General features: G+C 35.1%; 1 protein-coding gene across 1 annotated transcript in view; it reads left to right on the top strand.

The window, feature by feature from the left end:
• The window catches only part of LOC128862108 (dentin sialophosphoprotein), a 76,361-nt gene that overhangs the window by 51,186 nt on the left and 8,430 nt on the right, over positions 1 to 16,745 (top strand). The gene's annotated exons all lie outside the window — the stretch shown is intronic.

Raw genomic sequence — 16,745 nt, 5'->3', positions numbered from 1 at the left:
ATCAAATGCAACGCAATTATACCAGTAGTTAATGCAGCCCTCGAAACATTCTGGAACATCTGGAATTCTATTTTTGGTACATCCATTAAAGCCGTGTTCCATTACTTCCTTTCGGCTGTTAAAATGCATCCCACGTAATAATTTTTAGACTCAATGAAACAGAAAAAAACATGGCATTGAGTCATATTAAGTGAATTCGGTAGCGCTGGATGGTGTTTGTTTTGTTCTTGGTAAAAAAATTCGCGAATAATTGCACTGAGGGCCGGTGCGTGGTGCAAAATCCACGAGTTATTTCCCCAGAAATTCTTTGTTTTTTAGCGAATCGCTTCACGTAAACGTCTCATAATGCACAAACAGAAGTTGTTATTAAATGTGTGATGTGCTGGCATACAATACCGTTGTAATGCAAAATCCATAAAAACCGTGAGCAGTACATGCTGTTTAGAAAACGATGTCCTTGTTTAGGTCTTCAGAAATCACCACTCACTCGTATGATATCTGGACTAATATCGTACTCATAAACCTACGTCTCGTCTCGAGTAATGATGCGTTTGATAAATATTGGATCGTATTCAGTTTTGGAAACCGTCTTCAGCAATGATGCGTTTCATGAATATTGGGTTGTATTCAGTCTTGAAAATCATGTCTCTGGTGATGTTAGTGAGGTCTCTGCTTTGCATGAAATTCAGGTCCTTTGCTACCAACTTTGTAGCAAACCCAAGTCATAAACTACAATGTCCAGGACGGATCCATAAGCAATGCTCAAATCCTCTGCATATTCTCTGGTGGTTAATTTGCGGTTATTGATCAACTTTTCATTCACTTTATTAATACTGCCATTAGTTTTCGATTTCAACGGCCTACCACTACTTTAGTTATCCTCGATGGTCTCAAGATCTCTTCTGAAGCTTTCATGCCACTTGTAAACGGCAGTTTTCTATAAAATATCATTACTGAAAGAGCTTCCCAACATATTTAAGGTGTTCGAACCACTGACTCCTTTTTAATGAAAAATTTAATACTAACCTTTTGCTGCAAATTCAAATCCATTTTTAAAACAGTAAAAAATCGAAAACACGTGCAGTGGTATATTTACTCTAGACGGCGTAACTTTCCCAAGGGGAAGCAATGTTAGGAATTTTAATCACAGTTGTGGTAACCTAACAAAAGAAAAAACAAAACTCTAATCAGTTGACTTAGAGCGTCACCTGGCGATTGTTCCACAGACTTTTTGCTCAACGTGGTATACATGGCCATGGTTCCGATCACCGAGCTGACATAAAATATCAAACAATTATTTATTCTTATAGCCAGAGGCGCATTCATTCTCTGTGAATGTATTTCTGGCATAGTTTGTTTATCTGTTGCGCAAAACTCTACGTCCCCAAACTTGTGCTATGAGCAAATATGTATAATATTTATTATTGATAGAAACGTAAAACCGTATTCAGTTTCTAAAATAATCTTCCACTTGTTATCTCCCTAATACAGATGACTTTTTTTTTATTGTACCCACTAAAGATTCTGTCTTTCGCCTATTCGACAAATTGAGGGTACCTCCAACATATGGTTACCTGTCAGTGAAAGTTCTATTTCATCTTCTTTGGCCCATCGTTGCTGTTGAGTTTCTTTACCTTTCAAAAACTCACGGCTGCGACGCCCATAGTTATGCTGATGATCTCGTATAGTGACTAGTGCCCAGTTAGAAGATGTGTTCATAGACCGCCTCCAAATGGGTTAAACGAAAACCAACATTCTAAGAAAAAACAGCGAACAACGAATTATAATTTCGATTCTGTTTGGGGAGAGCAATTCTTTCGCTGAAGAAAGAAATATGCGGCTGATATCAAGGATACTGAGCTCCTCGCCTCTTGAATTCTTAAAAATACACTACGGAGAGCTCGTTCAACGATCTGCCAAATAAAACATTCTCTAATTTTGCTAGCTTGTTCGTCTCTTAGTATAGCACAGAAGTTTCCGGACTGAAAAATATTTTCTTTATCATTTTCCATAAATGTGATGAAAGAAGATTAGCGCTCAGTGACTTCAGTTCTACGATCAGCTCGTGGGAATGGACTCAGTCCTTTTCTTCACATGCTTGGAAATCCTGCTTATAGGGCGAAGTAAATAAAAGGAAAGATAGAGAAACTTGACTGCGTGCGGTCTATATGATAACCAGCCGCCTACGACAGACTAATGCATTTTATTGAGTATAGTTAGGAGTTCTTACATACGTAGTTTTAAAGTAAATACAAATCGGAAAGCAGGAACTCCACCAATATGTTTGCCTTTTTAATTCTTTAAGCGTGTAACTGCTGCTTTAAACTTTTTATGTTCGCGTGGTGAAATGTCAATTCCGCGAATGCAACTGAAGATTCTACATCAGCTTAATATAGTGATTTACAATCAACCATCTGCGTAGCGTTTTCAGTAGTAATTTAAGCTATTCACAGAGCCCAGCAGCAATTTCGTTACTGTCGTCACCAGCAACAGAATAGTAAAAAATTCTTTACAATTTTTAGCAGTCGACATGGAGCTTAGAGGAATAGAAAGTCTGATGTTAAACCATCCCCTCTTTAACTGATTTGGGTTACACAGGAATTTATATGTACGAGGATACAATAAAGCCATAATGGCTTTATTTCATTTTGCAATTGGAAATAAAACCAAAATTTCAATATGGCGTAAATTCCAACTGGAAATGGAAATAAAGCTATTATAGTTTTATTGCGCTTTTGAAAATTTCAGTTTCGATTGTTTCGACTGTTTGAGAGAACAGTGGTAGCGTGAGCATGTCCCGGGGTGGCCACCATATATAAGTCGTCAAGTTTTGTACTAAATTATGTACTCACATATATAATTATATACTTACATATAAGTAATATAATATATATATACATATATATATAAACATAATTCCAGAAAAATTAAATAAATTTATTAGTAATAATTTGTTCCAATTTAATTCTATTATGACAATCGGGGAAAGTACCTACATATCTACAATACGTATACATATATTGTATAAAAATCTAGCAAAGAACACTTTTCAAAATGGAACAAAAAATTCTAGTAAAATGCGAACAATATTTTATATGTAAATTAGCATCGAATTTTACACAATCGTACGCAAAATTGAACATAGAATTTTAACTCCAGTATAGTCCGTTCTTTCATTCGATAGCAACCAGAGATTCTCAGCAAACGGAATTAAACGATTTCGGTACGTTAACGAGTAAAAATAACTTTACAAAAGAATTTCGTTTCATTTTAAAGCAGAACTAACGAAATAAAATATAATTGTTAAAGTTAACTTTAACGAAAAATATTAACAAGAACACCTTTATTTTGCTGGCAACGTACATATAAGTGACGCATTAGGGCTTTGCACGTAAACACACGAAGGTGTACTTCGTTTGAGGACAATGCCGATCTTATAGTTCTCTGCTAATGGATTTCTTCGAGTATTTGAATTTGTTCGATTTTTTCTTTCGATCTTTTGCTTTTATGTGGCCTGTGCTGGATAAATCTCTGGTGAAAATCTACTTTCCCCAAAATTCCGCATCGCGTTTCCTATTCTTTCCGGTGTTTAAACCTTCTCATTTGGAGAGCTGGTGCTAGATAATTTAGGAACACTCAAGAACTTAACTTAAAAACTGTTTTAAATTGAATAGATTTGCCACTTTTCCCCTAATTTATGCTTTCAATAAAGTCAGTTATGGAAAATAAATGTTATGTGTGAGAACACGCACGATGTACCTGAAAAAAATTAAGGAAGTGGTTACATACGTCCAGCAGCTCCAAAAATGCGCTAAAATAAAAACTGTTTTAGAAGGGATAACAATAGAAATATATATAAAAAGTCTTATACATTGTTTATTAGTACTAAAACTTTATAAAAAAATATATTTTAATTTTTCTTTACAAAAATTAGTATATAAAAAATCACGTGACCCAAAGTACTATGAAAAAAAGTTTTTCCACGGTCTGCATCATTTCTTCTTGAAATATTGATGGATCTGTAAAAAGTAAAAAAAGTCTTGTAAAATAAAGTTGTCGAGTTGGATTTTTGAATTTCGAAAGATTTTGCAATTAATGGCATTTTAAAAAATGTATGCGTTTTACGTCATAAATGTCACACTTTAACTATGTTTATAAAGAAAACACTTTCGAATATTATATTAAAAAAAAAGCTTCAGAAAATATTAAAAACTGTATGAGTTATCCCGCAGACCGTGCCGGAAAAAGTATATTAGTTTCGAGAAAAACGAGTTTAAACTTTCAAGTGCATCATCAAACTATCGTCGGGCAGTTACATTTTCTACCATAACTTTGTACCTGTGGGGATTTTTTACAATCGACTTCCACAGAAATACGCCTAAAACTTTGCAGATCGATTGAAAAACTTGAAAAATCGATTTTTTGAAAATTCTGGACTTATATATAACCCCTTCAAAATGTGTTAATATTGATTAAATGCCAATAATACCAAATGAAAATAAACTTCTTTAATAAAAAATCTACTTCATTGCCAATTGAAATCAGGAAGTTTTCAAGAAGGCCTTTCTTTAAACTGCTGTTCTGATAGTCTGTTAAAAGTTTTGATTGCGTAGTTTGCAACAGTAATAAGGGTATGCGGCATAAAAAACTGATTAATTTTCAATTTGCAAGCTACTGGATGAAGCCTGTTTAGCAACAAGTACAATGCTTTCTATCCTTTTATTCTGAAGCCTTCATTTATTCTTTGGCCAGAATATGAATCCTCAGTTACATTTAGGTAATTTATTTGGAAGATAAACAAAGCTTCATACAGAAGTTGCGAATGTTTTCTGGGTTTATGGTTTTTCTTTCTATATTTTTCCATTTAGATACCCTGGTGATGTATGCCCATTTCGGTATTTTCTGGTTAAATTTTGTGTTTCCCCTTTTATTGAAGGGATTCTGAAGTCCCGATGAATTTGAGCAATTGTGTTGACTAGGGTGCGTAGGGTCTTGGACTGAGACTTGAGCAGGACTTCGAATTTTCATTTTGATACTGTGTCACACAGTTGGATTCCATATATACAGACTAGTTTTGTTACAGATTTGTAAAGCTTGATTTGTATAAGCTTGTTGTCCATTGAGTGGGTAGCTTTATGGTTTAACAGCCAATACATATTTCAAATTATTAATCCCAGAACTTTTCTTTTGGCAAAGATATACGTTTTCCACGTAAACAATTTATCCAAATGAATGCTTAGATATTTAGCAGCATCACGCTGGGGGACTTAGATACGGTTGAAGTTGATATGTGGGCAGTTGGTAAAGGTTACGTTTTGAGATTTATTTTCTTTTACTTTCAATCGCCAATTGCGCAATCATTTGGAGATTTTATTTATGCTTATTTCGAGCATATAAGAGGCTTCTGGGAGATCTCTTGTTGTCATAATAGCAGTCTGATCAACAAAAGTACCGGTTAGTACACCAGTGTGGTTAGCAGATCGTGTGTAAAAATTGGATACAGGATTGGACCTAATATACATATCTAATCTAAATAACAAATCTAAATAAGACCAAAGAGTAAATGCGACACAAACGACGGTCATTTGACGTCAATTCTCGCAAGAGCTGTATTTTATAGGCGCGTGAGCTAAGATCGTTAAGTCGAAGGACAAAGGCTAACAAATTGAGAACGATGACGAATCGACATGTCGGCGTATGCTTCAGCACTTTGCTCTATGAACTTCGTGAACATATATTTTTTTTTTTCAAAGTAAATTTTCACAATTTGGAAGCGTTGTTCTAGCCCGGAAAGCTTCATGAAGATTTGCCACACCTTACTGAATAGGAATGGCAACACAGTTTGCCATTTTCCGCTTTCAAACTATAGTTATCGATATCTATAGTTCTCATGCAGTTAAAAAAAAAACACCCGATACTTCTATCGGAGTATTTTAAGCTCCAGATTATTTAGCACATTTCAAGATGCCGCTGTATAATTAAGTTCTATAATATACTAAGTCTGTCTTTTTTAACCCTCGATGAGTCGAAAGCTCTGTTACTTACCACACTCACTAGTTTCGGGTATTATAGACAAAACGGACTGGAATTTGCTTCTGTATTGAATTTGGAATGAATTGCTCTCAATTCGATAGCGAAAGTTTCATTAAGATTTTTAACTCATGGCTCATGTTTTTTTCGAAAAAAGGTAAATTTTGTTTCAAGGGCGATTCTCCGTCCTGTCGAAACTCGCTGGCTATGAATTACGGCTCGCCTTTTCCTTTATTTGTTTCAATGTTTTATCAGTTTGAGCTGCTGACCCGCAACTGGCAACTTTTTGGTGAAGAGTTGATGTTACGCTTAGCTTTTACGAGAGCATCAACTTGTTGTATATTAGCTTCTTTCAAATCTTAAGAAACAATTAATATGCATTTAAGTATTCAGGCTTCAAGCACGGCGTCACTTCCTCTGTAATAAAAGCTGATGAAATATGAAATTTTTAAATATGCTTGAAGGCGTAATTTATTTGCAACAGTTTCTATATACGAGCACACTTGAATGTATATATTTACAAGTACATATGTAAAACGAAGTAGTGTAGCTATCTACATCTCCAGCACTCCCACATAAATTAGCACTAGCCAAACTTTATGTCAAGTAATTACTGTGGCCAAGCCATAATACGCACCATCAAACATGCATATGAACATACAAGCGCACGAACATGGATTTGTACATAAGCACGCCCTTATATGTACAAGAATACATACATGCCCATATATATGAACTTAAATGACTTCGGGCGTAATTATGTTTAGTTACTATGCATGCATATGTTGCACGAAAATCTGTGTATGTATATAGTAGATCCACGAATAATTTACGAATAATTCGCGACTTTATTCAAATGCATATTAAATTTCCATACTTTTACTTTTCGTTGACCCAAATTAGATTTGCGCGTAATGAATACAGATATGCTCTCATGCACGCAAAAATGGCATTAATTTTACATTTAAATGACGCGGAAAGTATTAAACATAATTCAGTTATATACATACATGCATACATACATACACTCTTACATTCATACACGCATACATGCATACACTCATACATACATATATAAATAAATAAATTCATAATTGGCTCAAAAGTTTCCGAGAGCTCTCACCATTGGTCACGACGGGCTACGGACGGCGAGTTCACTGCGCTGCTTCAATGTCATTTCATTGCGTACTGCTTTTTTAAATTTTTAATCTTTTGTAGAAACAAATAGTTACTAGGTATAATAAATTAATGTAATTCTAATGCGTGTGTACATAAAAAATGATTATTTCAATGTTTTATAAGTACTAATCCAACTATTCCTGCGTTAGTTCATCAAAAAATCTGATTTGATGGTAATAATGCTCCTATCAAATTTTTGTCCGAAAAGTTTATTTTTAGTTGAAAATATGGTAGTTATGTTAGGAAGCTTTGCTGCACTATATTCGCAGTCACATAACTACCCGCAACCTATCAAATCCCATAGAATTTTTTTTTATTTATAAAAAAGGAAAGTTTTAAGTGTTTTAGCGAATTTTTTTTGTCATCAGAAATGGCATAGAAAAACACAAAGGCGATAATGTTAATATTTGCAGATAAAAAAAAACTCATTAGAAACGTCATTGACGTGAAACCGCTATGCGAAATGCTTACAGTAATTTCTTTGGCTTACCAGTGAAGTTACTATTCCAATAGGTTAGGTTGGGTTAACCTGGTTGGCCACAAGCCACGCATAGACCTTTTTGTACCTAGCGATACCAGATGGAGACCGGCCTCTATGAATACCTAAAGTAGACATCATGTAGAATGTCAGCGCTTTTGGCGAATCTAAGCAGCGCTGGGAGTTGCGCTTTTGAGACGTCCTCCAGACCCTCAAACAATGGGGCTCCCAGGCATTTTAAACGCGTTTTTGATAATGCCGGACAAACTCACAGAAGGTGTTCTAAAGTTTCCTCAACATCCTCTCTGCATTTCCTGCGTTTGCCCGTGTTAACAATGCCTATCTTGTACGCATGCAGTCAATAGATTATGACCTGTTAGCATACCTATGATAATTCTGCAGTCCTTTCGCGAGAGCGTAAGTACGAATTGAGTCATTTTTTGTCGGTAGTTCTCCACGTGACTTTTGCTGTTTTGCATGCGATTAGATTAGTCCAACTAGCTTTCACTCGCCTTCCATGTAGTTGTCCATTTCATTGTATATTGTGTTTAGCGGTATGTCGTTTTCTTACTCAAAAGGTAGTCTAACAGCACCTTTTGCTATTTCATCTACTATTTCGTTCCCCATAATGCCTTTGTCACCAGGCATCTAATAGATATGCAGCCTACTGTTTGCGGTTAGCCTTTCTATGGCCTCCCTGCTCCTTCGAACATTTTTGGACTGAATACAATATGAGCTTATTGCTCTTATTGCTGCTTGACTATCCACGTATATATTAATGGTTGAGTTCTTTCTTGTTCTAGTGTAGGCTAGCTCCGCGGCTTTCCCCACAGCAAAAACTTCCGCTTGGAAAATACTGCTGTGGTCTGGCAGCTTGATAGGCTGCCTTATCCCTAGTTTTGAGCAGTAAATACCCGCTCTCACTCCATCTGAAGTTTTAGAGCCGTCTGTATAGATGTGAAAAGTTCTATGGCCAGGCTGCATGCCTTTGTGCCATCCCTCCTCTTCAATTGTAGTGCGAAACCTTCTCATCCAACTAAAGTATGGAGTCATGTAGTCTGTGCAACCTGAGCTCCACTTATTCTGTACTATTCCCATAATTGCAAAGCATTTATGAAGTAAGAACCGGGTTGCCTTTTACAACCTACTGAACCTACTGAAGGAGAGGTCACAGCATCGTATTAAAAAATTCTAAAGTTAACGTGATTATTGAGTGGCTTCAAGCTTACACTTCATTGTACCAGAATTTAATGAACTATAAAATTGAATACCCAAAAATATAAAAATAATGTAGCAACTTTTTTAGTATTTTTTTTATTGGTTTCTTAATATTTTTCAAATTTCGGCATTTCTATTGCTTTTATTACATTCAAGTGAAAGTGTGAAGTTTTTCTATTCAAATGACTCTTAGCTTTTTAGGGAGAAAAAAACTTAATGGATAAATTTTGATCTTGAACGCAGTTCCAGTTCTGCCATGGCGTAGGGAAATCGATCAAATCAAGTTATATTGAGATAATGCCGCTATTTATGTTACTATATATGTAGTGGAACCTCTCCTGCTAACGTTCATGTGGGGAGCGCACTTGCCTATCATCCCAGGGGTCGTGTGATCGAATCGCACCATGGGCATGGTTCTGCACTCTTCATATTTTCCGCTTTTTCGTCTTTCTGCTTGTACAACCATTCTTCTAATTGTTCATAGTACCTCCCTTCCCAAAAAATAATTCAAATCTAGGCCCTAATTTTCTCTAACACTCATCACTACTTACATACTTCGATTAAAACAACCAACATCTAGCAGCATCTAATTGCGTACGTTGGAGTTAGCGCAGTAAAGATCAAATGATTCTTTTAGGATATGCTTGTAATGATTCAACAGTTTCATGCCCCTCTTTTCCATGGTATTTGAACTTGGCACTTTCCTCTTGGCAGGATATGCTAGTCTTGAAAAGCCTGTCGAAGGTGCGTTAAGGGAAAGAGTAGTCGATTTCTTGGTTATAATTACTCATAGTAAACGCCAATCACCCCAGGATCCTGGTAAGTGAACTTTAATACAATAATAGATTTTCACCGCCCCAATGCGTTTCTCTATACATGCACGTAATAATAAAATTCTATATGAGTTTTAGTTGATGTTGCGAAATAATTCTTAAGTTCAAACGCAGCATGTGAAAATCCGTTGTTATTAAGTGCGCACATATGCAGTCACAAACACATGCGCATCATGTTAAATGAGTTTTACAATTTACATAAAAGTGTATTCGCAGAGCTTGCTAATTATTTGTACAGCTAATTTACTTGTAATAATGCGATTTGCACAATATCAGTTCATGACAGGCAGGCAGTCTGACTTGAGTTTCGCTTCCAGCTGTGTCTCGCATGCACACAGCGCAAATGCCACCCCAGCATACAAATGTATATACATCCTAGTACACATACTTATACATATGTCGCCCTGTACTTGACTAAAGTTCTACCTTGCGTTGTTAAATGCGGACGGTATCCTTTTGATAGTTTCCTAAATTGTTCAGTCGAAGTGATTTCATTATATGCATGGCGTACATATGCACATACGAGTATTACGAGGATATTTCATAATTTCATAACAAATTAATTTACCACCGCATTTTGAGAGGAAGCTACTAAGGGAAGTTCTATTTGTAACAATTTTCAAATGACTGGGTGTGGGTGACGTTTTAGTGCGGAACATGAAAACCAAATCCTTAAGCATGCGATAAAACGAAGCTGAAGGGGTGGAAACATGTTTCCTTATAAATATCTAAATTTTCGGTATATTATAGTTATGGAATATCAAAACCTCGATGCCACGAAAAATGCAACATTTTTTTAAAACATTTTAGTTTTTATTGCCAGAGCAAACACTGTTTTGATTTTTCGTTAATGAGTCATCATTAAAAGTTTTCAATTGGAACAAAAATACTATCTTATTTAAGTTTGTTTATAATGCGGTGTAGATTTCTTTATCTGGAGAATTGTTTAGGAATTTTTGATTTCGGTTTGGTTGCATAGGCAAATCGATTTGCGCTATAGTGATCACTCATTTTAACAACAACTGAAACAAAGCTGAATATAACCACTCAAACACTACATTTCATTATGTAGAGACTTCTGCTAATGAGGTCAATCATCAACATATTCAGAATTCGGTATGTGGAGGGTTTTGAGTCGACACTTCGTTGTACATACGGGACTATAAATGTATATTGTGTACTCTCTCTGAATTGTGTACAGTCACTGAAAAATTTGTCCGCTAATGAAAGGTGTCCGCTTATGAGAAAATTGTAAAGAAAGTTAATAGTATTTCATAGAAAGGTTAACGTATTATGGGAGGGTTGTCCGCTCAAAGGAAACAAATCTTAAGAATTTGCGATATGTATTGAAAAAATTGTCCGCTTATGGAAGAAGTCCGCTGTATAATATACCTATATTCCATAACGGACTATACAATATAATAAAAAGTTGTTCATGCTCAAAATTTCTTTGTTGCATGCATGGAGCATTTTTGTATAAATAACTTCGCAATATCGAGGTTTTCTCGGGGGGCTCAGCAAAAAAATTTAAATTGACTTTTCCTTTTATTAAAATTCCCGACTTCGAGGTTTTACTGTAATACTTTTTTTTACGAAATTAGGTCCACTTTAAAATTTTTGCCTTAAATTATTTTTGTTGTATGGAACTACGGGAATTTAGCATTCCGAAGGTATTTATTGCCTTTGCAAAAATTCTAAATTTGTATATTAAATTTTATGACTGAGTGTTGAGTCCTAATAATAAATAATGAGACTGTGTTGAATTTAAAACCAGAAAACTTAAGTTAAGTAGAGTTTCCAAAGAGAGCGAATCGACACAAACTGTATGAGACTTATTAACGACACCGATTAACGATGAAATGCACGCCGCGGGTTCCGCGTGAGATCTGTGTCTAATTCTAGGCCGCATAACTCACGAGAAGGAATGACAGCGTCTTTACCTTTGAAAAGTATAGTCAAGAGTATTTCGTCTTCGCTAGTTTTTAAAAACACTCTTGGACTAGAGTGCGAAGTTTTGCCACTTTGCCGTAGAATAGTTCGCAAAATTTTTCTTAACTTAATTTATATACTTTTTTTTACTAGAAAATGGTGTCAATCTTTTACAGCTGAAGTTTCTTTAAATATATTTTATTTAAGAGCAATTTTAAGTTTGTAGTTTAACCATTAAACTAAAAAATATTTATACAATTTCTTTCATTCAAAAATTGGAAACTTTGCTCAAGCATTTTTCAGAGACGAAGTATTCCCGAACGCATATCCTCTAGTTTTCTTCTTCTTAATTGGCGTGATAACCGCTTACGTAATTTTGGCCGAGTTTAACAAAGTGCGCCAGTCGTGAAGCCAAGTCCTTCTTCACCTAATCTTTCCAACGCAGAGCAGGCCTTCTCTTTTCTTTGCAACCACCAGCTGGTACCGTATCGAATACTTTCAGAGCCGAAGCGTTTCTTTCCATTCCGACGACATGACCTAGCCAACGAAGCCGCACGATGTCTATGTCGTCGTAAAGCTTATACAGCTCATCGTTCCATCGCCTAGGATATTCGCCTTTGCCATCGTGCAAAGGTCCAAAAATCTACCGCAGAATCTTTTTCTCAAACACTCGCAGCGTCGCTTCAGCGGATGTTGTCATCGTCTATACATCTGCGCCATAATCCAAAATTGCACCTATTGGCATGAGAGGTTCTACGTTGGATTTCCAGGCTGCCATTATTATCGGTGTTAATGCTGGAGTTTGTTAAGCGTTGGGATCTTTGTATGTGGGTTTATAGAAAAAAAAAAATCAGCAGCTAATTAGTTATTTCATTTTAGTTTCCGGGAAGGAGGCAACCCTATAACGTCTAGAACACAGCTCTGTCAAAGGAATATTCCAAATTTTTATCAGCCTACTTGTACTTATATATAGTATATTTAATTAAAAAAATTGAAAAGGTGTTAACCCTACTTAAAAATATTTCTGCAAAATCTTCTTAACTGCCTTAAGTTTGAAATTCATACTGCAATATTTTAATCAGCTTATATATTTATTTCGTTCTAATTTCTTGTGTAGTTAGCAACCACATTCAGAGGTATGTTTACATTAAAGCACATTTAAATTCCTTTCTGTTAATATCAATACTGTAATTGGTTTTGCTACTTTGTCGAAAAATGTGTCTTCATGAATACGATCATCGAAAAAATTAATTTACTTGAATGCAATCTTGTGTCGAAATTTCAAGCCAGACATCAGTTATGTGCAACTATGCGCTGAATTTTCCAACTGAATTTTTGTATATAAAGGTTTCATTACAATTAAGGATTTAAGTTTTCAAAACGCAATATTGAAAGCCCCATTTTAGGAGAGTCTCGAAAGAGAATTTTGATTTTAGTTTTATTGATTTCTGTTCTATAGATTCATTTCTGGTACGGAATACAATTGAAAGTAAACCTAGAATTTTTCGATTCTAAGCTTACATTTCTTTTTAAAGAAAAAAAAACAATTTTGCTTAAATTAAACTTGAATTCAAAATCGGGCATTAATTATTCTTGATTAGTTGTCATTTATTCAAATTTCCATGAAGGTTTCCATTATTTTTGTATTGCAGTAAAACTCATAAAACAAAGCTGAAAAGTCAATACATTTTCCAATTTATTATTCTTAAAATATTTTTGTTAATTATTAATTTAATTGCTACTGCTTTTGCTTTCAGAATGACCAAACCAAATATATTTCAAATCATTGCAAAAAGTGACTTGAAAAAATGCACACCACAAAAACAAATAGGTATACATACATATGGTATGTATATAAGGCAATAAATAACGAAACTTGTCAAAATAATTTATACAAAAAGCAAAAGCTCTGACATTTATCACTAATTTATTAATCAATATTTAATTAATAGGGTTAATATATTGCTCAAATGGAACTAAGTTCGTGAATAGCTAAGACCTCTTTTGTAGGTATATTGAATACCATATTTTAGGAGGTGAAATTTACTGATCGGTTTTGGATTCTCATCTAACCCTTTAAGTAAGAAAAGGTCTGCGTATAAAGTTTTTTTAAATGGCACGATTATTGGATAGTTGAAGACTGAAAGAAATTAATTTTTCTTGAGTTATTTTTCCTATTTACAGTCTGACTAACATAAGTGTGATCGTCATAAATTAGAAACTATGTGGCCAACTTGATTCAAAAAAACGGCATTCGATGGGCTTATAGTATTTTTTGTGCGCAATATATTCAATAAAATGTGCAGTTAGCTCTATTAGCTTATCGATCCCTCTGTCACTATCTGATTAGCAATATACCAGATATACTGAGAGGCTCCACCATTGTTACCGTTAATATCAATTCTGCTTCCTACTTCAGAAAGCGTTCTACTACCCAGAAAACGGGTTTCAAGTAGAGTATTGAACGTTTCCGATTTGAAAATGGTTTATGAGCGTTTACTGAGCATTCTAGGTGAAGCTTACAAATCCTAGCTGTTTCCTTCGTTTCTTCGACTACACTACAGAAATTACTATATGTCTCAAGTTTGGCTTGCGTAAAATTTTTTTTGGATTTTTTGTGTGTAAGTCGATGATACTTTGTTTTAATTGTGTTAATTTTTGCGCAAGCTGTGGAGCTAATCAGCACCAAATCATCCGAATTTGAGTCGATGACTGTTTGACCATCCATATTTGATTTCCTTCGCGTTTTTGCGTAATTATTGTTCGAACATTTTTAATAGTATTGGCATTTGGCAAGTGTGAAGGTCAATCCAAAATTTCAATCCCATTTTGCTGTTTGCACTCTATATACCCTCGGATTCGATAGTTGGGATCGGGATCTTCGTGTGAAATTAAAATATCTACGCAGCTAATGGTAATGATGGTTTTTGATAAATTTTACTCATTAAATCTGCATACAAATTGTCGATAAACAAAAAAACAACGGTCACATCCTTTTTCGGAGAAGCAACGCCAAACACGAACCTTACCTGGATGCTTAACAGTTCATCGAAGTTGTCGTTTGTCAGCAGAACATCAAGTGTGACGTATGTAACTATTCGCCCAATTGCCTTTAAACTAACAAGGAAGCCTTGTCTAATGTGGTCAATCAAACGATTATATTTTGAGGTAGTTGTTTGGTGGTTTGAGATTGTATTGCATACTTCTTTCGTATTGGACCCTTTTACAAAAAATCAACGGGGAAATTAGTAGGAATCAGTACCTAAAGCTTTTGAAGACGATTTATCCAACGGTATCGCCTTTTACTAACCCCGGCAAAAATTATTATAATAATATCGTGTTAGCTTCGAAAATGATCTATTTACGAGTATCTACATTTATTTTGTAGCTGTGCCGGAAATTCTTCTAAGCCAGTTTCCTAGGCCATGGAGTTTTTACAAAGTTCATGACTTGAGTAATTGAATACGTAAAATATTTTATATTAAAAGCATCTTTAGTTGACGGCAACGTGCTCCGAATTTCCCCTGAAACCACAATTCCCTTTATGCAGGTGTTGCTGTTGACCTCCTATTACCTGCAGTATTTGGTTATCATTCGGATTTTAAAACCTTGTTTTAATATGTTTTCAAAAAGAACAACTCGATTACGTTTTAGAGGTAGGTAAAGGATTTCGGAAATCTAATTTTTTTTTTTACGGGTTTGAGCTACATAAGCCCTAAATCTGAACGATTTGTCTAAATTGTGTTAATATTTTTATTAAAAGGAGCATCATAATAAGTTGTCATAGGCTGTCATTAAGAAAGCTTTTGATTTGGAGAAATTTTCTTGAGGTCTTTACTTTATGTTAAATGCATTAAAATATTTTTATTATAGTGGAAGAATCGACATACGTCCATCGCGGCCACGAGTTACAGCATTCATTCGATCAGTCCAATTCAATTTTTCCAATGAATCTGGCCGTATGACGTCAATGGTGGCTTGAATATTGCAATAAATAGCTTGTTAATCGCGCTGTATGGCAAGTTACGCCATCTTGGAATCAAATATCGTCGATGTTCAGCTGATTAGTTTAGGAATTCAAAAATTCAGTCAGTTTGTCGCGATAGCGATCGCCATTCAACGTAACGGCAGCTCCTTCCTCATTTCGAAAGAAATAAGGACCGATGATGCCGCCAGCGTGTAAATAGCATCAAATACTCAATTTTTATGGATGAGTCATTATTACATCTTTCACTCTAATGAATGTTTATGGCTAGAGGATTGTCTTCCCTCCATATGTGGCAATTTTGCCTATTGACGTAGCCATTTAACCAGAAATGAGCTTCATCACTAAACACAATTCTTCGATAAAAATGAGTCAGTTTCAAATGAGACAAACCAGCAAAAATGCGACGCAATCGACGGTCATTTAGCTTCAATTCAGGCACGTAAGTCAAGATTCTTAGGTAACATTTTTTATATCGTCGAGGGACAAAGGCCAACAAGTTGAGAATGACGACGAATCGACATTTTGGCGTCTTCTTCAACTCTTCGCTCTATGAACTTTTTCAGGCGCCCTTCTCTTGATTATTAGTATTGATATTAATTTTGATTTTTGGAATAGATACGAAGGCTTTGACTTGAACCAGTATTATGGACATTTTTACTAAGAGTTCACCATGCACTTTTTGGACTTAGGAGTTTTCCCGATGACCTCGTGAAGTAAAACTTGCAAGGTGCAATTTTCCACAAAATCGTAGTTCTTGAAAATAATACCCGTTACACTTTAAAATTTCCTTTTTTTTATTAGGCTATTATTTTATCAATCCAATATTTTAACCTAACATAACAGCTGATTTGCTTATATCTCCACTACCGTGCGTTTACCTACATATTAACTTAGAGCTCGATACACAACACATATTAACTTGTCTCCCATAATTATTTATACAATTGCCTCAGACTAATTATTGCATAACAAATAAACTGTTCAATTGCTTAGTATTGCTTGGTTAGTGGTTTACCGAAACGTTTAAAATAATAGATATGGAATTGTTGAAGTTAGGCTGCAGCTATTTGGGGTATGTCAGCGGAATTGT

This window comes from Anastrepha ludens, chromosome 4, assembly GCF_028408465.1.
Source record: "Anastrepha ludens isolate Willacy chromosome 4, idAnaLude1.1, whole genome shotgun sequence".
In the NCBI taxonomy this organism is placed as follows: Eukaryota; Metazoa; Arthropoda; class Insecta; order Diptera; family Tephritidae; genus Anastrepha; species Anastrepha ludens.
Note: the sequence above shows the minus strand (reverse complement) of the source record. Positions and strands in the feature narration are given on the sequence as shown.